We start from the raw sequence: 23,208 nt of genomic DNA, 5'->3' as shown, positions 1-23,208 counted from the left end.
AATTGTTCCACAGACATCGCAAATAAAACCATGGCCACACACACAAACTGAAAAACAGCAGCAGCACCTGAATCCAACAACATCTTTGAGCAAGTCTCTAATAAGCACTTTGAGATTTTTTTGTGAATCCCGTGAAAAGAAACACAGATGAAGCTCAAACAAAGGTTCAGTGAGGAGGATCTTGCTCTGCCTTTAGTCTTCTACAGGAAATGTCACTTCATGTCCTGGTGATGCCAATCATCACTAGACCTCCAGGATTTTCTGTCTATTCTCCACCTCCTGGATCTAGTGGACTCTGGAGGATTTCCTGTTCTTCTCTGTTACTAATCTCAATTAACACTGTTATTCACTTGCAGCTAGTCTCTTTCTGTTTAAACTGATTTTATGCATATTCATTAATGACCACTCTTTAAATACATCAAGTAATTTACTATACACCATATTAAGCTGTGAATTTACAAAAAAATCAATCATCTTTAACACCCTGATTCATAAGAAGTTTAATTTATTCTCCAATAAAATTAAATATTCTTTTAAAAGCTAGAAGAATACAACATTAACATTGTTGCATTAACAATAATCTGAAGTGATATGTCTCAGAAATGCATCATTTGCAACAGGATCATTCATACCAAGTCAAATACATTTTACAAAAAAATTAACTTTCAGTGTCAAATTAAAGTTGTCAATGAGTGTTAGAGTTGAGTCTAGGGCTCGGATGAAGTACTTCCACAAAGATAATTACAAATCTCAACTCAAGGTTCACTTATTCATTTTGTCACCAGCTTTCAACTCTGCTCCAAGGTCTTTGTTATCAGCTGAAGGTTACTTAGTTGTCGTGGCAATGGCTTCGTGTTAATCACATCACAAGTGGTCCTTTTTACAAGTGGTTCATCTCCATGACAACTCAGCAAAGCCCATCCTCCGATGAAGCCCAGGAGGTGTGACTGAAAGTTTCAGAAAAAGCTGTATCTTGGGTGTTTATGAGTGTATCTTGGTCATAGGAAAGTTAATATACGAACTTGTCAAAATCCTGTTAAAGGGATAGTTCACCCTAGAATGATATTTCGCTCATTATCTACTCACCCTCATGTTGACTAAGGGCTGGAAGAAGTTTCAGATTCCTCCGTGGCTTCTCTGAGTTACAGGGGGTCTCGGCGTAGCAGTGCATGTCCATATAACGGTTGCAAAGGGACACCGGAGCTCTTCGTAAAAAAACACACACAAAAAAACATCCATCCGTGATTTGCGCCGGCGTCAGCATGCGTCAGTGCGGTTACTGCGAATCACGCAAGATTTGGACGGACCAGGAAGAGGAGCTTTGAGAAGCTTCCGCTACAAACAAGCTTAAAATATAGACTTATTTAATTTTTTTCGGGACAATTACGCAATTTGGGGCTTCAGCACAAGACGGACATTACATACGAGCATCATGGAGGTATTTGGATGTTTTTTTGTGTGTGTTTTTTTACGAAGAGCTCCGGTGTCCCTTTGCAACCGTTATATGGACATGCACTGCTACGCCGAGACCCCCTGTAACTCAGAGAAGCCACGGAGGAATCTGAAACTTCTTCCAGCCCTTAGTCAACATGAGGGTGAGTAGATAATGAGCGAAATATCATTCTAGGGTGAACTATCCCTTTAACTATCAACTTCATCTGTCTATCAGCTATTCCACCAGGGTCGCCTTGGTCTGCGGCCAATCCCAGCGTTACACCCTGGACAGGTGCCTATTCTATTGCAGGGTTGACATATAGAGGCAAACAAACTCACACACACACACAGACTTATAGGCACTTTGCAATATTCAGTGTGCATGTCTTTAGACTGTAGGAAACTGCAGAGAACACATAGAAACAACATAAATGCCCCATCTACTACCTATTTCAGTACAATGAAATAAAAAAAGGCCATAAAATCCTCATATCAGCATATCTATAAAAGCCAGAGCTAGAATATACAAACATAAAGCATCCTATTGTAAATTTTAAATGGACCGTATCTACAAAGATCCACGACTTCCAATATGACTTTCTGATTAGGCAAACATTAAACCCTTTAAACTATCATTACGTACAACCCTTACATCTATGTGATTGTGTGTCTTTGTGTATGTGAGTGTCAAAAAGGGTCAGCTCCCTCTGTGCCACATGTGACCATCAACCTCCCCTCTGGCAAGGTGCAGGGTGAAGCTGGCTGCTCTGGAGACACAGACACTGAGACGCCTAATGTAGCAGAGAGGGAAGCAGCCTGGCCCAGTTTGTCATTCTGTTTGTGTGCTGATTCAGACTTAAAAACAGGTAAAGCAGAAAAAAAGGAAAAGAGAGGGGGGGTAAAGTCAGTGAAGCACTTCCCCATGGCAGTAAAGACACATTAGAAGCCCAGTGGAGGATTTGTTGCTGGATGAAGTAAATGGGAGTCTGCTGCAGAATCCCTGGTGGCCATGGCGATATGAGGATGTATATTTTTACTGCTCTACTAAGTTATCTCAGTATGAGCATGTGTGAAATTCTCAGTGATACTCTCCCCTCTGTATAACGTGGAAAATCATTTTCAGAATGTGGATTGCATTAAAAAACTGCATTCCCCTGTGACATTATGTGACAGACGAGTCTATCAGTATCAGAGGCAATCACACATGTGACATCTAATTTCGACAACCTGTCTCAGGACTGTGTCCTCTCTGAATGAAAATGAAAGAAATGAAAAATATTCATCCCCCCATCCCCACCACCCATGACTTGTTTTATGTCCAACAATGATCTGTGGAATGGTTGCCAAGCTTATAAATTTGGCTACGAGGACAGGCTCGCTGGCAGCGCTGAGCGGACTGAGCTGTGGTAAATCTAAGACAGTACGTCTTTATTATGGTGTGAATGGATGGAGCGACAGACAGGCACAGAAAGATATGATTCAATGTGTGAAGTGGTGGACAAAGGATAAAGGATCAAGTTTTTCATGTGATGCGCAGAAGTAATTTAATCGCAAATAAAGGGGCAAAACTGATCAGAAATCAGTTGTTGCATTGAAGTGAAAACACAACTTTGACATTTGTGGATCTTGACCAGAAGTAGGCTAAAGGAAAAAAAAAAAAAAAAAAACATCGGGGCAACTCAGGGTGATTATACAGTAGGGGTGTCAACAATAATCGATTCGGCGATGCATTGCAATGCGGGACATGCACGATTCAGCATCGATGCGGCAACGTGCCATAATCGATTATGTCACAGTTTATTTTCTGGCCTCAAATAAAGTTGTGAAGTTTCAATTACCTCCGGGGGCGTTTCCGGAGCAACGACATGCGCGTGACGTGCGCAGCCTGTAGCTACATGCTAAGCGGCAGCACCAGCAGTAAATACCTGAATACTAGCTGAAAGTTTGATGTGTTTGTATCGCTGTATGAAATTTACTGTTGTCAGGTGAATCAAAATGTTTGAGCGAATTTTGTGAAAATATGCATATAGGAAATGCGAAATCATGCCTGTTTCCATTCGTTATTGTTTTGCAATTATTGGGGGAAGAAGAGCTTGCCATGAGATTTTTACAATCTGGAGTCACATAAACATGACGTACCACGCGTCTTTTTCCAGTCAGTCGTCATGGAAACGTGACACTCACGGATCTACTGTTTGTACCAAAGTGAAAACAAACGTGTGTGATCACGAATCTTACGAGCAGAAAAATGAAACAATGGGTCATTTTCACATCTGGTGACAGCATCTCGACTCACAGAAGCTCGGAGCTCTGATGCTTTCTTTGCTGTTTTCCATCAAGTATTGAATAATGTTGGCTTATTTTATTAATTGTAGAAAAATCTCAGTTTCTTCGTCCCCCCCACACATATCTTCCACTTTCCTCCGCGCCATTTTTTGAAACCATAGCATAGGCTAGAGTTGTGACGTGATATCCGGTCCAGTCATCGTTTATTCACAAAACCTGTTTCCATAGCAAAAAGTCACTTCCTTTTATCATACGCTGACAAATCCATCCCCTCCAAGCGTAAAAACTTTTCTGCGAACTTTCGGCCTTTTTTCGAATTTCTGGCGCTTCCATCCAAGTTTTTTTATTTTTTTTTTCAATTTTTGAAAATGTGAATAAGTATAGGTGGATGGAAACCCCACTATTCCATATGGAGTTGAGATGTTTAACTCAGGTTAAGTGTTGGACTGACAGATTCAGTGTTGTGCCTCACATGGTTAAAAGCCACTTTATTTCCCCAGCTGCTCATCTGCCTACACGCGTCATACTGCCTCCCTTTCATCTGCCTTCTCTCCTCTCAACTTCCCTTGATCACTCGTCTTCCTCCTCTCCTTTATCTCTCCGTCCTCATTGGAACTCACTGCCAAGGTTCCATCAGGCCACATCCCTTTAGGGGTTGTGTCCTTGTGTACCTGGGAAGAAAAAAAAAATGAGGAAGAACACAATCTCAATCACAGCAGGCGTGTGTTGTGACTCCTCTACCCTACAGACACAACACAGCACGCAGCCCTTTTCCACAGAATGTCCCCAAACAAGCTCTGCCAGGTTCGAAAGGGGAGGTCACCCTGGAAAAAAATACATTTTAACAAAGGCCCCTTCCCCTCCCGGGATAACAACCATATTAACACCTCTTCTCATGGGCCCCCTGCCTGCCAGAGCCTGAGACAGGAATAAAAAGAAAATATATATGTGCACGCTACACCTAGCTCAACCAAGCCACCACTGCACAGCTCTTTCTATGAGGTGAAATTGGTTTTAAATTCACTCTTCAAGTCAAATCTGAAAGTAAAATTAGACGCTTGTGGCTGCTACATGTCAACAGAGGCCGAGAGATATCTGCTTACCTGGCCGGCGAAAAACAGGACACAGAAAACAGACCCAGAGTTGTTGTTGTTGTTTTTTTTTTCAGCAAGATAAATCAATTTATTCTGCCTAGCTTAGCCGCGGTAAAATCATTAAGTCGCCATATGCTGCATGTGTTCTTTTTACTCATGATGCTCCCATGAAGTCATGTCCCCGTAATAAATAATGAAGGCTCGCGCGAGCTGCAGAGGCAGACAGCCCCAGATGTTGGAATAAAAGAAAAGTGGGTCAGGCGTCTAGCTGATGCTAACCACACCGGGCGAGCAGACGGCGCTAATCAGAGAGCGGGACTCAGAGAATGGATGGTTATAATTCATCACGCTTTAATCTATATGCAAAGCTGGTCGTCTGACGGACACGGGGCTGCACCTGAGGCGAGCGGAGTGATGAGTCTATTGGCTGCACTTCATCCTTTGTTTTATTAAAAAGGTCAGGAGGTCAGGTGTTGTGTCACCTGTGTTGCGTTGTAAATGACTCCCGGGGGTGGGGGGGGGTCTTGTGTTGCTCTGTCAATACATCATTCACTGCGCCGTGGGAGGAGGAGGAGGAGGTTATGTACTGCGGACCTTCACAGCTCAGTGATGTTACACAGAGTCATCCATCTAAAATACGGCACATCCATCACCCTCCGTATCTGCCACTGACGAGCGCCCCACCCACCGGGCCCACCGGTCCGCCATCCCACCGGCATCTGATCAAAAGTGACACATTAACGCTCAGCACCCGGGCCGATTGTGTTAATCCTCGGTGTTTACGACGCACATCTCCCTCTTTCGCCGTAAATCGACCGTAAACGCTCCGGCTCGTCAATCATATCTGGATCATTTGACGCGCCGCGCCACCACGCCCCTGTCAAATTAAATAACAACAATTATGGCTGCAAAGTTAAGGAGTCTCCTCCGGTCTTCGCTCGCTCATAAAAGCCAATTACTCCTGAGGTTTATGAACAAAAACATTTATTAACGGCTCTGAAAGGCTCGCGCTACAGGTCTGTGGCTTCATATGATCAGTATTCTAACCATGTGCGGTGTCAGTGATTTGTCTTGCAATGTTGCCTGCCTGTTGCCATGTTTTATGAATACTACAGTAAATTATTTGTGGGTATGTACCTGCATGGGGAAATTCAACTGCGCATCACAAAATGTTCAGAAAAAGACTTTTTCTTTAGTGAGAAGACGATGAAATGCGATCCAGGAAATACATTTTGAATATGATGAATTAATATAAGGCACCAGTATATACCTGGGTTCAGCTCTCATGGAAAGGCACTGCCAGTTGCTCTTCAGTGGAGCCTTTCTGTATTCTGTACAAACACAATCAGGCAAAAGAGTGTAGAGTGCAAATCCTTGCAAATTATTTACAGGCAATTATTTGCCTTAAGCCCATTTTAAAATAAAAAGTTTAAAACTTTAAGACAAGATTTGAGTTTTTTGTGCTCCAGTGCAAAACTACTCTCAAACACATCCTACTGTTAAACCCTGCATTAGCACAGAGGATAGGAAGTCAGTGTTTACTATATTTCCATGCTTACTCATTACATATATTGTGAGACAACCTGTAAACTTACTTAGCTTATATCTATGCATTTTGGGCACATTTTGCACACATAAAGCTTTACTTAGATGTGTCCAACTTGGACAAATGGAGACAAAAAATGGCATGACCTTATATATTAATACAAATGTTTCCATACTGCTGCTACACCATTCAAGGTATCCTAGCTGGAATACCATTCACTAAATGTCACAAAGAAATATGTTTGAGCGAATATTCAATCTAACATGTAATATATTTGGATTCATTTGAGCTCAACCCACTTCACCTTTATCCTAAACTTAGCTGTATGACTGATGTCCACTCTCTATGCCTCCACTTCCTCCCTGCTGGGCTAACATTATTAAAAGGCAGCTGTAGTTCAGCCTCCATTTTTCTTCCGCAAACAGAACAAGTGCCTTGTTTACTTAGAGAGAAACAAGACAGACATCGGGTCAGATGGAGGACAAGGCACAGCCGGTTGTGTTTGACCATTGAAAGTATGGAATTCATTCAACAGCTGCTTACAGATGTATCATTTACCTTCCTCCCACTTTCCCTATCTGGTTTCCAAATTTCAGAAATAGTAACCTACTTAAAAAACATATGGAACATCTGTAATGTGCAGACTGTCTGTAATGTTTGATATGTTTTAGTATATGCACCCATGGTGTCAATGAAAAGCAGCATCACTTTGATAGGAAGAATTAACATTGTTCAGTCTATAGGGTGAGATATTCTACCTGGAGTGTGTTTTCTGTTTTGCAGCGGTCTCATTTAAATAGATGAGGGAGGGGTTTGTTTTTTTATGCAGCTATTCTGTCAGCAGCCTCATTGTGTTCAGGAAATTGAAGTAATTCTCATCACATAAGCAATTATTGTCCAAGTGATTGCAAAATGTTCTTTTCACAGCTCACTCTAATGAGCAGTTTTACCTTCACAAGTATTTCACCAACTTTCATTGTCAAGCGTTTCCAAATATTTCACCATTTAAAGAGAAGGTCAGACTGGGTAGTACGCTCCACGTCGCCGAGGCGGATGGATTTCTCAGGTGCTCCACAAACAACCAGGAGTGCTGAGGTGTGATGACACCTCGCAGTCTGTCCTCGGGGGACGAATCGCCCAGTGACACATGTCCGACGCCAGACTGCAGGAGTCTGAGAGGAGCAGAGACCTTCGTCCTGAAGGCCAAACACACTTTGTGAGCGCTCGTGGGCAGATGTGCACGAAACAGGCGCACACCGGAGGGATCCTTGTGCTTTAAAGACGAGAATAACTTTGAGTCTGTGTCTTTACTCAGAAGTTTTCATCCAACAAAGAATATACCGTAAATTCTCAAATAGAAGCCTGGGCTTTAATTTGTTTCAACTGCCTAACTTACTGTACCCAGCTTATATTTGAGACAGGCGTCTATATGGGACAGGCTTTTGTTTAATTTTGAACAAATCTTATGCTCAGCAAAGATGGAAAATACTGTCAAATTGTTCTGTTCTTACTGTTTAAAAGAGTAAGAATAGAAGGAAAGAGCTGGATCCAGAACAGCATTCATTTAGAAGTTTAATCAGCACCAATCAAAATTGAGGTGGGATGGGAGGGGAGAGGATGAAAGGGAAGGGAAGGGAAATGAAGGGAAAGGAAAACAATTATTGATTGGCTGCTGATGTTTATTATTTCATTTTTTTACTTATTTATTCTCTTCTTCTATTGTTTTGTTCTCTCTTATCACATTTTATCTCTTATTTAACTCTCTACTTTTTTTGGCTGCTGTGTTGCGGTGTCATGTCTTTCTTGTCTTGTGCTGTGTCATGTCTTTATGTTTGCTTTATGTTTGTCACTTGTATTGCACAATAAAAAGAAAAAAGAAATAACGCGGTTCAGTTCAGGCCTCAGACTTCCTTTTTTTGGCCACATCCAGACCAAGAATTAATGTTTGTGAGTCCGGCCGCATCTGATCCGAGCTTCAACCCCCATGGGTCGGACTGGGTTGAGTTTTCATTTTCAGGCCTGTTGAGAACTCTAGAATGAATGAAGCAGCTTAGAAACTGCTCAAACTGATGATTGTGGGCTTTGAGAGGTTCTGTACATTGACAAGAACTTGCAGAAAATAGAAATAGACCAAGCTTCCAATTGAAACCAGCTTTACATTGCTCAAATCTGACCCAGCCAGTACAGGAGACTGGCATCTATTTGAGACTCATCTTTTATTTGAGAATTTACGATAAAGGCTGTTTTCTATTGTTACAAGTCACTAAATTTAGGTTTTCTACTTCCAGACGTTCTGACTTTCTTATAAACTCATTTGCGATAATCTGTGTGTTGCAGGGATGCAAACGGGTCAGGACCAAAAAAGAGAGGAATTGTCTGGGGGGGGGGGGGGGGTTAGTCATAATTATTACTATTAAAATAAACTGAATAAATAAAGACATGGGATGTTTCATTCATTGTGTAGGCTAATGGACATATAGGCCTCTATAATGTGTTAGTTTCACTTTAAAGCAGATATCAGTGGAATGTTTTTGTTAATATAAGTCCTAAATAGTCCTATTTTCCGTCAGCAATCACTTACATGAAGTATTTCAGCCTAAACACGAGTCTCTCCGTCACTCTGCTCTGCTGTAACCCGAGGAGAAAATTTTCCTTGTGGGATACAAGTGTTATCCAATGAGGGGAGAGAACGGCATGAAGGGCTGTGTGTGCAGCCAAGGGATGCGCGTGAATGTGGTGACGTAGCACGAGGACCAATTGATGCCTGACAAGGGCGGGGGCTGCTAACTCATGGTGCGTTCAAGGAAACTCGTACTTTGTGTTTTTCCTTCCTGTGAAGTCATACCAGTTCGATCTGGTACGAGTTCACGGGTCGGAAGTTACGAGTGGCCGTTATAGGGAACTTTCACAGACAACAGGACGGTAAAAACACGAGCTACGGGTTACCTGGAACGCTACCAAGTCGTAGTTGTGACTTGAAGCTGTAACTTACGGTTTCAAAAGCCTGCCTTGAACACAGCATTAGCCGAAACGGCCGTGCCACTGATATCTGCTTTAATTGAACACATTCTACATCGCGGAGGCGACGTCTCTCCACGTAGGGCTTCCTTCACCTCTGAAACGGGGCAGAGCTCCGTGGAAACACCTGCCTGACACAGCAACGTAGGGAACCGTGCATGTCCGTGGAGCTGTGCGCCGTGGACATGCACGGCACCGACTGCACGCGGATACGCGCCGCTTTAATGAGCGCGCATGTCGCGCGTCTACATTGGAGGTCGGCTGTTATCAGTATAATCAGAGACCATGAATGAGTTCGCCTCAGTTTCACGTGATTGTCACTGTCAGCCTGTTAGAAAAACATTTTTACTGACCCCAGCTGAGACGCTGAGACCCCCCCCCCTCAAAACAAAAACTCTTCGGATCTGAACGATTCACACAAGTCACCTAATTGGTCATGAAAAAAGCGAGTTTCGCTTTTCGGCGCGCTGTTTGCATCCCTGGTGTTGTGACAGAACAATCATCAGCGACTGTTTTGTTAATTTAGACAAGAATTGAATTATCGGCTTCTTTTCTTATCCCACATGAAGGTAAATGAATTATCTTTAGATTTAGGACCGTCAAGACAAAATGAATGAACAGAAAAAGAAACTTGTTTTATATGTTTTCCACACAGACCTCCTCCAGCCTGGACTCTTCCCTCTGACATCCACAGAGCGACATCCTCTTTGAAGATCTAACTTTCCTTCTCCTAGTGGACTTAATGGGTTGTGAAAGCAAGGTAAATGATTTTCCCTCTGACAACGGAGGATGCATTAGCCTTCACCATTCGTCACCGTTTACAATCCATCCTGCGCACGGAAACAACAGCATCTATCATCGGAGGAGACACCCACCAAACAATGGGAACACTGGGGAGACGATGATTGATACAAATTGGATCCTTCTCCAGAATCACAGGCAAGAGCAGAAACAAGCCGAGCCAGATGCCACAGGTTCACGGCTTCTCTCTCCCACATCCACACACCCGAAAAGAAAAAAAAAAAATTAAATACTGTCATTAAGGATAGATAGACGAGTCAGCGGGTGTATCAATATGCCCATGTGTGCATGCAAGTCATTTAAGATAGAGCGGCTAAACAAATGGAGTGTCAGGCAGCAGGAAAGAGAGACACAGCGGTATCTGCTCACGAGCCTGCTGCAGGCAATCAAACCCTTGATATCAAACAAGTAAAAACACAATAACTGCATTAATAAGACGTCAACTAATGTGTGCAATTCTCCAAAAGAGTCTCAATTTGCGGGATAACCTTGGAGGCCTGCCCGTTACTTTCGTCATCTTCCCTCAATTGCCACTTTAAACCTCATCCGCTTCTCATCTCTTCCTCTCCCTCTCCCTTCCCACTTCTTTTTTTTTTTTATGGGAAATTAAATTTACCCAGGTAATGCAGCTCTGTACTCCAGTCTGCCCCATTCACCCTCTCCTTCCCGCTTTTTCCCTCCCCCACCCTCGGTGGCTGGCAGATGCGGAGACCTTACCTCGTTACAGAAGGTCAACGCTGGCACCCCATCAATTGTCAGGAAAGCTCTCAAAAAAAGAGCTTGAAATTGATTCATCAGCAGCGGCGGCGGCGGTGGCGGCAGCTCTCTCTGCGAGGACCATGTGACGAACAGCGTGATTAAAAATGCACATATGCAGAGCGATGAGGGGATGGAGGAGAGGTGAAGGCCGCGGAGAAGAGCTCGTCATGAGAGGTGAACGATCAGAGGCAGCACCAACGGCTGTTTGACACCAAACACACTGATATAACACTGTATCATAACAGGAGACCGGTGTAGGTGGTGTAGTTAAGTCCTACTGATGTTACACCGAAATTACAGCCTTGTCATTCGTTCAAAAGAAAATGCTCTTAGAGGGTAGTTGATATTTTTACCTTGATAAATGACACTGTAAATTATTAGCTTTCAGATCAAAAGCGGAAGAAGAAAAGGGGAATTTAATTTAAATGAGCAAGATTAAATTGAGCAACACAGTCAGCAAAGAAGAAGTTTGCACAACAAAAAAACATGCGGTTTGTGCTACATTTCAGTAAACTTACATTTCTTACATGACTCTCTTTTACTTTACATTTATCTTATTGCACATGGATTTTAATTTTATATTATATCTTCATTTTATATCTCGTGTTTTAACATGAGGACATTTCCTCTCTAATATGTTATCCACTGTCAATATCACCCTATCACCTTGATCATGTATGATGAAAATCAATGTCAGTCATCAGTTAATTACACAGGATGGTGCATGAAGCAGCACAGGCAGTGCAGGGGTAAACAAACTGTGGTCTTCTTGTCTGTGTAAACAAGCGTTTCACAGCTTCCTGTTAACTTCCTGTTTTGAGTTTCTCAACCTGGCAACTTCCTCCCACTGAACCTTATCTGTTCACAGGAAAGAGACTCCCACTGTAGATAATGACGGTGAAATTAAAAACGGCAGCGACGAAGAGGTTGAAAAATAATGAACAAGTAAAGAAACAACTGAACAGCTACTGAAGACACAAACATTATCCACTTCCTGATGAGGCAACATTCACAATCTGTAATTAATGGATTTGTTGATGTTTAATAAATCATTCACTAATGCTTGGAGCCATAAATAAGAACACCTTCTGTGTTGTCATGCAGATGTCTTACAGCTGTTTTCCAGAGGTGGTTAATCTGCTCATTGGAAAGGAAATTGGATTACAACTAATCTATATGAGATCAGTGTCCAACTTATTAACCACTGATAAGATAAGATACTATTTATTATAACTTGAACTCCATCAATAAACAGCTCCTTATCAGAATGTGGGACCAAAACATGTTATGAAAAATTGTGCAACGCTAGAGCAGATAAAAACAAGAGGATGAGTCTGAACTCTGGACAGAGGGAAGAAAACTAATTCAATATGGTAAAACTCCTGACACAAATTACCCACGATCCCGTAAAGGCCGCTTTCTCCCAACAGATGGGAACCAATTAGCCACCTGACTCCCAGAAAACACTTGGGCAGCCGAGTGGAGCCAAGATGCAAATGAAGCAGAGGGAAAGGTGGAAGCGGACCTGCCAATGTCTTGGGAGAGGAGAAATTAATGAAGCCAAAGTGCAGTTTTGGGGAAAAAAAGAAAAGGGAGGAGGGATAATAAAGTGGTAAATGATGTATGGAGGATGCGCCGGGCCGGGCCGAACGTCTCCAGAGAGGTTACGGAAACAAAGAGCACCGGGCGAAATACATATCCGTGGATGGAGGACGTCATCTTAATCCTGCAGCCAGCAGATCCTCCATCAGCCGACAGTAACATCGGCTCGACATATTCAATTTGAGACCAACATGAAACCGTTGATCTAGTTAATGAACAGCTTGTCAACATTTATTTAACTGATGCGCTAACTACAAACAAGGCCGAAATCAAGTCTGCCTCATTCTTCCCTCCTACTGTTTGCGGCTTGTTTTTTAAAAACAAAAACAAAATGCCTGGAAGTTCAGGAGCTAATCTCGGCCTCGTTAGCTTGACTGTGTGTTTCCTGCACTTATCCAGAGGATGTTAAGAGGGATTAACCAGCCTGAGCGGTAGCAGCAGGGTTGTGTTTAGACTGCACTTTACTTAATCTGCTTGTTATTACAGATATTGAATCCATATCCTTTGAATCTTTAATCAGATTCACTTGTAGGTCGATGCACACATTTCTCAGCGCGGCTGCGTGTAGTGCAGTGCAATATCCAAACAGCAGCAGATGGAGAACAACTAAGAAATCATGGGAGCTGCAAGTTTTTTGCTTAAGGCAAAATGTGTCAGATCAGTGTTGTATTGTAACCACTATCATAGTCCAAAGAAAAAAAGTCAATAAAAATAAAATACGAAATTGACCATTACCATTTAAGGGAACAGTGCGTAGGATTTAAGGGGACATACTATTCAGAGGTTTGTTGTCATTAGTCTATAATTGCTATGAATTGCTTCATTTTCATCAGGTTAGCATGAGCATGGCATATTTCTACAATACTCCTGCAGGTCTATATGTGGGTTTTGGTGTTTTTTTATGTTACCTGAAGGCCACTGTAGATTGGAGTGAGGACAAGGGTACTCAGGTGGTTGCAATCTGCAGCCTCACCACTGGATGTCAATAAATCACACATACACTGGTCCTTTAAACATTTCAAATCTTAAATTATAGGCATTTCATTTCTTTATTTATCCATTTAGATTTGCTTATTTTATGTTATACCTAGCTTTGAGCAGCCTAATAAGCATAACTTTTTTGATCTTTTCAAGACTAATGTGTATCATTTTAATTTAAACAATTCCAAGCTTGCATATTCTAATGCATTGATTTATTTGTGCACCTTCATACTGTCTGTTTACATATGGTTAAAAGTGGGCATATCCTCTTACATAGGAGATGCCAGTTATTTGATAGTGGGCAATGGCGTGTTATTATTTCTCTTTTTGGTTGTTTGTTTATTCATTGACGCATTAAATTGCATGCTTTTTAATGAATGGAGTCAAATGTTTCAAAACTAGGCCACAGAACCTTGTTTTCAAAAGAAATACATAAAAATGCTCAAAAAGTATGTTCCCATGACTCTGTTGCATTTAAATAGGCTATGTTAATTTGATACTCAGTGACTGCCAGATAGTCTATATGAACAAAAGGGAGCAAGTAAAAGGCAGCTTCAGTTTGAACACCTCTAAACCTCTGTGCCTGAGCAAACCCAAAGGATATGTTTGCCTTCATTCCCTTTTAACTGCTCATACAACAAGGAATCAGGCAACCGTGAGATAAAGCCGAATAAACAGTAGTAAGTGTAGGTGATATAAGGTGACATGCTCCCCCCCTGAGATTTAGTCGCCCTGGCTGCAACAGCTGAATTCAGTCGCTCTAACAAGGGCACTGTTCCTTTAAATGATGTATTTTTCATTTAAAATCTCATTGATTCTGCCTCTGATGCCCAGAAAGGTTTGTTAGCTGGACATGAGCTCCTCTTCTACAATAACCATTTTCATGAACATGGCATGGGCAAAGACATAATGCACTTTAACACATTTAGATGCCACGTGAGATACGAGATTTGATAGTATTAGGGTGTTTATTGTGCACTATTTTACAATCCTACCATCCAGTCTGTTATTATCTTAAACGACAAGGCCAGAAGTGTGAGGACAATAAAACACCTCCATGTGATTGTTATGCATCCAATTCCAAGACAATGGGCACCTATCTGCAGCTTTAACAGCCTCCATTCCCCTGGAATCAGTCTCTCTGACAGATTTTTTTAAAACCCCGGCTGCAGGGATTTGCTCCCATTCAGCCACAAGAGCATTAGTCAGGTCCAACACTGATGCTGGGTGATAAGTTCTGACTCACAGTCGGCGTTTCAGTTCATCCCAATGCCATGGGATTGAGGTCAGGGCTTTGTGCAGGTCAGCCAAGTTCGTCCACATCAAACCAGGAAAACCCTGTCTGACATCCGGGGCACAGATATCGCTCAACAAGGGAAGAACCCTCAACCAGACTGTTGCTACAAACTTAGAGGCACCGTCTTTTACTAAAATACCAAGGGATGTTATCTTATCCACCTGAATAACTTTGATATCACTGCAGCTCCAGACCTTTGCTCTCTCTCACACTGTTCCACATTTTGCTTAAAACAAAGAGTGCAATGTTTCAGCGAATGCCGCAGCAGCTTTGAAATTACTCCGAGGCCAAATCTATGAGAGGCTTAGAGGAATATTCACTGTTTTTGTTTGGTTATTTAGTTATTTGTCCAGGTAGGATTGGGATTGGTCTCCTTTGGATGCCAAAAATGTTTGTCTTCCGTCCCAAGTATTAAGGAACAATAACAGACAGGGGTTTTATGTTTAAAATCCTGCATTTAATCTGAGGCTGTACAAACACAATAGCCCAGTCAAATCGGTCACGTTTCACTTAGAGAGTTGGGTGCAGTCACATTTGTTTTGACGGACCCCACCCCCCTCTACTCCCAGCTCGCCGCCAAAACCTGGAACCTGGCAGGTTGACAGGTCACCAAAGCACGGTCCAATAAATAAGCAACTTATAAATTCATGTGACTGTTGTTTGGAGAAACGCTCTCTAATCAGCAAGTGTTAACAAAGCTGAGACAGAAATGCAGCCGTGTAAACTTTCCCCCAACTAAAATAATAAATAACCAATAACCAAGTCCAGTTGCATTCGATTTAAATTTCCTTGAGATAACTTTCCCCCAACAGTTCCATCCAAAGAATACAAACTGCAGACGTTCACCTTGGGAAAATCCTTGATTTATCTCTTAGTAATGGAAATGTAACACTGTTCCTGGATGAACCCAGCAGTGTGAACTGTTGACATTTTGTTGTTACTGTAACACACAGAGCTGTTTGTACTGGTTACGACATTGTCTCCTCATGAGTCATCGGCGCTGATCCCTGTGCGGTTATTGCACTTGACAACAATGTACACACTGACACCTCATCTGAACTAGGCCTGCGACTGATAACTGTTTTACACTATCCACTGTTCTTCAAGAAAGGTGGCAAACAATCACCACCATCAGGACCAAGTCAGGACAATCTGCCCCAGGGCCTCAAAGACGTTGGCCAACATCCGCCTTTGTTTCCCAACCTTTTTTGGTTCGTGACCCCATTTTGACATCACAAATTTCTGGCAACCCTGCGATCATGTGCAGTCAAGATGCACCAGCTCAGATACTTTTATATGCTACATTTTATTTGAACTCAATTTTCTATTTGTGAAAGTGAAAAAAACATTCCATTACTAGACATTTCAAGCGACCCTATTTGAATTCCAGGCGACCCCACATGGGGTCCCGACCCCAAGGTTGAAAAACACTGCTTTAAAGCAACAGCAAAATACTGTATCTAGACAGTCCCAAACTTTCAAGACACAGGTGAACAAAGAATGAGTAAAATGCATCAAACCAGAAAATGTCGGAAATTCACCTTCAGAACTTATCAGGGTCAATGATTACATCTTCTTGTCTTGATTAGTTCAAGCAAAAGTCCAAAACCCTATAAACATTTGGTGTCAATAACAAATATCACTGACGTAACAGTGATAGACAAAGAAAAGCAACATGCTCTCTCATTTAGGAGTGAGTGAAATCCCATAATCAATTCAGCTCCAAAAGCAACTGAACACACTTATCAGACCCATCTGACATCTTTCGAAATCTATGTCTTCAGTCTGTAACCTCCCTAAAAACTCACAAAGTTCCCAAGATGGCCATGAAAACATCATCAGTATTTAAAGCACACTATGAGAAGCTCCCTCAAGAGCCACAAGAGACATTATGTAATCGTTTCACAGGCTGCTCCCACCAGTGTTTTTAACATGGCTCGTATCTTCTACTGTCCAAATCTAGTTCTAAGACTTTGGTTTTATCCATGTTGTGCTTGAAAATTGTGTTTAGTCAAATTACCACCAGGGTCATCCCTTTACAGAGGATACAGTGAGGAACTGTGGGATAACTGGGGCCCAGCAGCTTATTTTTGCCCCTGGGCCTTCTAGCTGGTTAATGAGGCCATGATCATAAATTCCCAAAGCCCACTGTGACGTCCTCAAATACCTTGTTTTGTCCAAACAACACACCACACCAAAACCCCAAAGGTATTCAATTAACCACAATGTAGGGGGGAAAAAATCAAAATGCAACAAATCCTCCATTTTCTAGAGCCAGGAAATGTTTGGCATTTGTACCGCAGCGCTAATCTGAACACACGTGCATCATCACAACAGTGTAGCCCGGCTAATAGCTCACTCACAGCTTGTTTAGGCATAGATTTCTTTTAATTTAGATAGCAGGGGAGCAGGCAGTAGGTCGCACAGCTGTACGCAAACACACAATGGCCAGAAATAACTGTCATCTGGCGTACAGTATGTCATCATCATAGCAAAACCTGCAGGAAATGATTTAACAGACACAGAGGAAACAGCTCACAAAGCAGTAAAGGCTTACTACTTACAGAACAAGAAATCAAACTGACGTTAACTCCTGTTCGAGCACAGTAATCCTGCAGGCCATTAAGTCAGAAGAGAATTAAGAAAGAGTTGACACATCCTAAATGTTGGATGAAGTCCAGCTACAGCAAATCAAGCTTCTTTATGTGGGGAAAAAGGAAGGGGATTACAAGGTTTTTGAGGAAGAGGAAGGAGACCTAAATACAAATGGAATGGGGGAAATTAGAGATGCAGTGAGTGCAACCAAACTTCAAATTCAGATAAAACTGGCAAACAGCATTCAGGGTCTCATTATTAAAACCTTTCTACCATTTTGTTGCTGAAAACCCTCAATTTAACCAATGTCTCTTTTTATAATCATTATTATTTTCTTTCCAAAACCAAACAACCAGCAACATCTGGCAGAAGAACTGGAAGGCCTGCGGCACAGCTGGAGCACTGATCAATTCTAATCCTGTATCTGAAAACACCACTGTAGACAGAGAGGAAACAACCGCACTTCATTACTGCCTGACCACTTCCCACTCCAGAGGTGGCTGACAGTGAAGATGCTCTCTCAAAAAGAAGAAAAAAAAACCCAGCTTGGCTCTTCAATTTCAGATGATAACAGAGGAAGACAGCAGCAGGGGGTCACTACAATACACACAATATAAAAGGTTTAATTCCTGTCTGGAGGAAGTGAATTAAAAGTTTACTTTGATCCAATCAGTGAAACAATGGGTGATAATGGCATTGGCACTGATCAAAGCAACACAAAGGATGTGAGATAGTGAAACAAAGAGGAACAAACTGGTTGAGATAAAAAGAAAAAAATGAAAATGTAACCAAACACATGTCTTTTGTTAAAGTTCATTAAAACCAGATTCCATGCAAAAGATCATCATCTTAAAATTAATTCTGACTCCAAATAAATGCATTTCGTTTAGCGCGACTGTCTGAACACAATGCTTCGTACAAAAGTGTGCAGACAAAGCCAAACAAGGGGGATGCTGCTCCCTGCCTCTTTCTCTTTCTCTCTCTGCAAAAACAAAAGCGATGCCTGCTCTGGGGAAATAACTTTGTTGTGTTCCCTCAGCGCTCCATATACTGTAGATCATGGCTTTTTTTCTAACGACAGGTAGACAAACACAGCGCTCACCTTTTGTTATAGTTCCTCTGTCGGATAAGAGCAGCAGTCCTCTGTCTGTCAGTGTGTGTGTATGTGTGTGTGTCTGCGGGTGTCTGCCCTCCTCCGCTCCTCCAGTACATTTAAACGGGGCAGCGGCAGCGATTGCGAAATTGTTGATGCGCGCTTCGCCTTGTTTGGTGGGCGGCGTGGCTGCTCCCTGTTTTTTTTTTTTTCTTCTTTCCTCCTATGTTTTCAAAGCGGCGTAAAAACACACCGTAAAGCCCTCCCACTCATTCCACTGGCTCAGCCTCCCCCTCCGCGCCGTGGCGCCGTAGCAGGAAGGGAAAAAAATCACGCACAACACGCGTTTACATGCTTCGGGTCCTGGATGAAAACCAACCCACTCCCCCTCCTCAACCCCTCCACTCCCCCTCCGCTCTCGTGTCAGCCCCGGCTGGGTCCGGTGTGCAGTGTGCGCTGGGCGGTGAGCGGTGAGTCCTGCTGCTGCTGCTGCTGCTGCTGCTGCTGCGCTCCGCTGGCTGCGCTGGCTCCGACTGCACTGCAAAAACATGTCCATCCTGACGAGGCTTTGTGCTCTCACTCTCACTTTTAAAGTCACAACAGAGGCGCGCGCTCTCTCCTCTCCGGGCTAAGTGCCATGTTGAAGTGACCTAATGGGGCATTTCCATGTTTTATATCTGCCCTTGTATGATAACAAAGAGGCACAAATGGGGCCTAATTGCCCCTCTTCTTACACAAATTACCCTGCTGGATGACCCAGTTTCTCCATTTGGCTCCTCTGGTGCCTTGCAGGTTGTACCTCTGATCTTTTACCCCCAGTATTCATGCCCCCCTGCTACCCAACCCAAGTGTGTTCCTATTGCTAATGTTCCTATTTGTCCCCCTGGTTGCTTTAAAGCAGAAGTAAGTGATATATTTGTGTTAATATAAGTCTTAAATAGTTATATCTTCCGACAGCAATCACTTACATAGAGTGTTTGGACTGAAACACGGGTCTGTCAGTCACTCTGCTCTGCTCTGAGTCGAGGAGAAAACATTTATCGTATCCTACAGTTTTTATCCAATGAGGAGAGAGAACGGCATGCAGGGCTGTGTGTGCAGCCAAGGGACGCCGTGAATGTGGCGACTGTAGGGACGAGGACTGTTGTGGTGCGTTCAAGGAAACTCGTATTTTTCCGACCGTGAAGTCGTACCAGTTCGATCTGATACGAGTTCACCGGTCGGAAGTTACGAGTGGCCGTTATAGTGACTTTCACCGGTAAAACAGGTCGGAAAAACACGAGTGGGTTGCCTGGAACGCTACAAAGTCGTAAGTTGTGACTTGAAGCTGTAATTTACGATTTCAAAAGCCTGCCTGGAACGCAGCATTAGCCAAAACGACCGGACCGCTTACTTCTGCTTTAAGTGCCTCTCTGGAGTAATAAGTTGCCCCTCAGATTGGCCCAAATGACTCAGCCCAGTTACCCTACTGGTTGGCTCAGATGTCCTGTATGTTCACCTCCTTCTGTTGCTCTAAATGCCCTTCTGGATACACAGAAACTGCTTAGTTGCCCCTCAGATTGGCCAAAATGCCTCTTGTTTGGCCTTAATGCCCCTGTCCTCAGCCCAGTTACCCCTCTGGTTCACTGGTTGGCTGAGGTATCCCTCATTTCAGCCCAAGTGCCCCTGCGTTCACCTATAACACCCTGTCTGTTGCTCCAAATGCACAGTCACCCATGCAGTTGCCCCTCTGGCCCTGTCCTTAGCCCAGTTGCCCCTCTGGTTCACTGGTTGGCTTAGGTGTTTCTTCAAACTTCAAACTCTATTTAAGGCGAGACACCCCAGGTGAATAGGGTAAAAAATTTAACTAACAGCTATTGCCATGAAACTTTCTATGTTTATTACTTAGATTGAGACAATTATTTTTTGTATTACATGTTTTCTTAAATATTATGCTTACATATGGAAATTAGACATTATATAATTAAATATGCGTGAATTTGTGTACATTTCCAGACCCGAAATCTGAAGATTGGATAAAGCCACTTTCAAAATTCTTGTTTTATTTTGTTGACATATTAAAGTCAAAAGTTTTTACAGAGGGGATTTTGGATATCTCTTTTTATCACTTTGTAAATGAGAAAATACTGTCACCAGCCCTAAAAAATCAAATTTCGCCCTGTTTTTAGGTATAAATTGTTGTATAAATGAGGCTGTGAATGATATATCAACAATCCCCTCTGTAAAAACCTTCAGAATATAGGCAGGAATACAACTGGAAGGTTTGGTGTCTGTAAGTGCTGCTGAACTGGAGATTTCGGGTCCAGAGTATAAGAAAAAGCTCATTTTGAGAAAACGGCCTTTAAAGATTCTATTGCAAAAATTCCACAAATTGGCTCTATGCACAGCTCTACTTCCTGAACTTAAGGCAGCTCCTTTATTTCCTGTATTACATTATTGGACAAACTGATTAATCCAGGTGTGTCTGACCAATGTGACTACTCAGACACACCTGGATTAATCAGTTTGTCAGTAAATAAAAGAGCTGCCTTGAATTTAGAAAGCAGTGGAGCTGTGCATAGAGCCCATTGTTACTGGAAACAAGAGTGTCTGGCCACTGTGAATTTTAAGGTGTGTGGGCCAGTAGGTCAGAGAAAAAAATAAAAATAAAAATAAGAAACACTTTAGGTGTAGCCTAGTTGGGCTCATCTGTAATATGACAACCAATGTTTTCAGTTTCTCTCTGTCTGGCTAAAAATCATCTCTGGCCCATGTCAGTGTCACATCCGTTTCACCTCTGTCACTGAGAAGTAAACTACTGCACAACACGTGATTCTGAGGATCGATGTTCATTTTAAGCCCTGTACCAGCGCAGGGACATATTAAATCTCCGATCAGTTCATTCAGACGTCTGATGTGTAAAAAAAAAAAAAAAAAAAAGCCACCGCTGTGTATCGCGCTGGTCTCCGGCGGCAAACACTCGTTTTTTTCAAGGGGGCAGTTGTCGGTCTGAGGAGTGAAGCTCACTTCCGCGTTCAAAAAACTGCAATCCCCTCGGCTGTCGCTGGGGGCTGGCTCCAGAAGGGAGCAACTCCAATTGAGCCCCATGTTAAAATAGCCGATTTTACAGCTTAAAAAAACATATTTACAGCCTGGTACATTTCATTTTTTTGGTCTCAACCGATAGTTTCTACCCCCGCACACACTCTGAGGGGGGTGAATTTTTTTTAAACTCTACCGTTTTACTGTTATTAGGTTTAAAGTTCTGGCCAATTAGGGCGCAGAACCGTTGAGTGACAGGTCCGGCGACCGCTGCTACGAGGCCAGTGGGCGGGCCCTCGGCCGGCCAACGGCCGCACCGCTCCAAATATGGCAAGTAGAATTCAACATGGCGCGGCTCAAACCCCCGTAGTAGCGGCACAAAACAGACTCCCCCAAACCAATGGGTGACGTCACGGACGCTACGTCCATTCTTTTTACAGTCTATGGTTTTTTTACGGGTGACAGCTTCCGCGATGACGCACTTTGTAAAGGGATCTTATGGCTCGGTGAGTTTCTGTGCTGTGTCTTTTGTTGTCTAGCAAGTGAGAGTTGCTGTTTTATTTTACGTGAGGATTTAAATCGATTTCCTTTCCCCGTTTTTAAAAGTCCCTCCGCTGTTCAGAGCGCATCACGCTGACGAATCACGCTGTCGGAAAACGACACCAGCCAATGAGACCCTCCCTCGTACTTTTACGATTCGTCGCTGGTACAAAGGAAATGACCATTTTTGGAACCGACACATTAGTGCAGGAGAGAGAGAGGGAGAGATAGAGAGAGATAGAGAGAGAGCTTCACGGCGATACCTGATATGACAGGAGTCTGAACAGACGCGGCTCGCTCCGCGATAGAACGCTCAGTTCTGGTGAATTTAGGAGAAATCTACAGGCGACACCAGTCAAAGTGAAGTAAAATAAACACCCATAATGTGTATTTTAGACTATTTTTTTGTATTAGTCTGAAAGAAGACATGTTATGGAAGCAAAATAGCCCAAAATCTCAAAATTGATAAGTGCATGAAAAAACGATGTTTTTGCCTGCCGTGTCTCGCCTTAATTATATCACACCTTTCATACATATAAAATGCAACTGTGTTGTGAAGTGCAAAAAGACCCGACCCCTCCCACACACACACTCACTCACTCAGGCAAGCACACACAGGCACAGACATACACTTGTTAAGATATGGCTGGGCACTGAGGATCCAGGTGAGTAAAACATTATTGGGGAGCCATTCATGCCAGGAAGTTATGCAGATCCACAACGACAAGGGGCGCCGCCACAGGGACCACCCTGACCAGGACAGAGGGAGCAGCTCACACCACAGCTGTAAAGCAGTGGTGGGTGCAATGCCACCCCCCTCTAGGCCAGGACAGCCCCCAAGGCGACACCCCCCTAGGCAGACCAGACTCAACTCCAATTGTTTATAAGAAGGATTAAAAGGAAATTAATTAAAAGCCAAGTTAAAAAGGTGTCTTGAGCCTCTGCGGCCCTCAGGCTCTCCGGCAGTCCGTTCACAGACACGGGCCATAGTAATAAAAGGATGCCTCACTGGGGTTATTGTCCTGACGCTTGGAATGACTAAAAGGCTGGAGCCGGAGGACCTCAGGGTCCATGAGTGTTGGTAGGGTAAAAGCAGGTCAGATGGATAAAAAGGCCCAAGACTGTTAAGACACTTAAAAAC

General features: G+C 43.0%; 1 protein-coding gene across 2 annotated transcripts in view; it reads right to left on the bottom strand.

The window, feature by feature from the left end:
- The window catches only part of rnf152 (ring finger protein 152), a 59,925-nt gene extending 40,989 nt beyond the window's left edge, over positions 1-18,936 (bottom strand). The window contains exon 1 of one of the 2 annotated variants that reach the window (XM_085763202.1): positions 18,516-18,936. The gene's annotated coding sequence lies outside the window, so the exon portion shown is untranslated. The remainder of the gene's footprint in view (positions 1-18,515) is intronic. The other variant, XM_085763203.1, reaches the window with a different exon arrangement.
- Positions 18,937-23,208: the final 4,272 nt, after the last annotated feature.

Source organism: Trachurus japonicus, chromosome 20, assembly GCF_045865225.1.
Source record: "Trachurus japonicus isolate A0001 chromosome 20, Traja_1.0".
NCBI classification, from domain to species: domain Eukaryota; kingdom Metazoa; phylum Chordata; class Actinopteri; order Carangiformes; family Carangidae; genus Trachurus; species Trachurus japonicus.
Note: the sequence above shows the minus strand (reverse complement) of the source record. Positions and strands in the feature narration are given on the sequence as shown.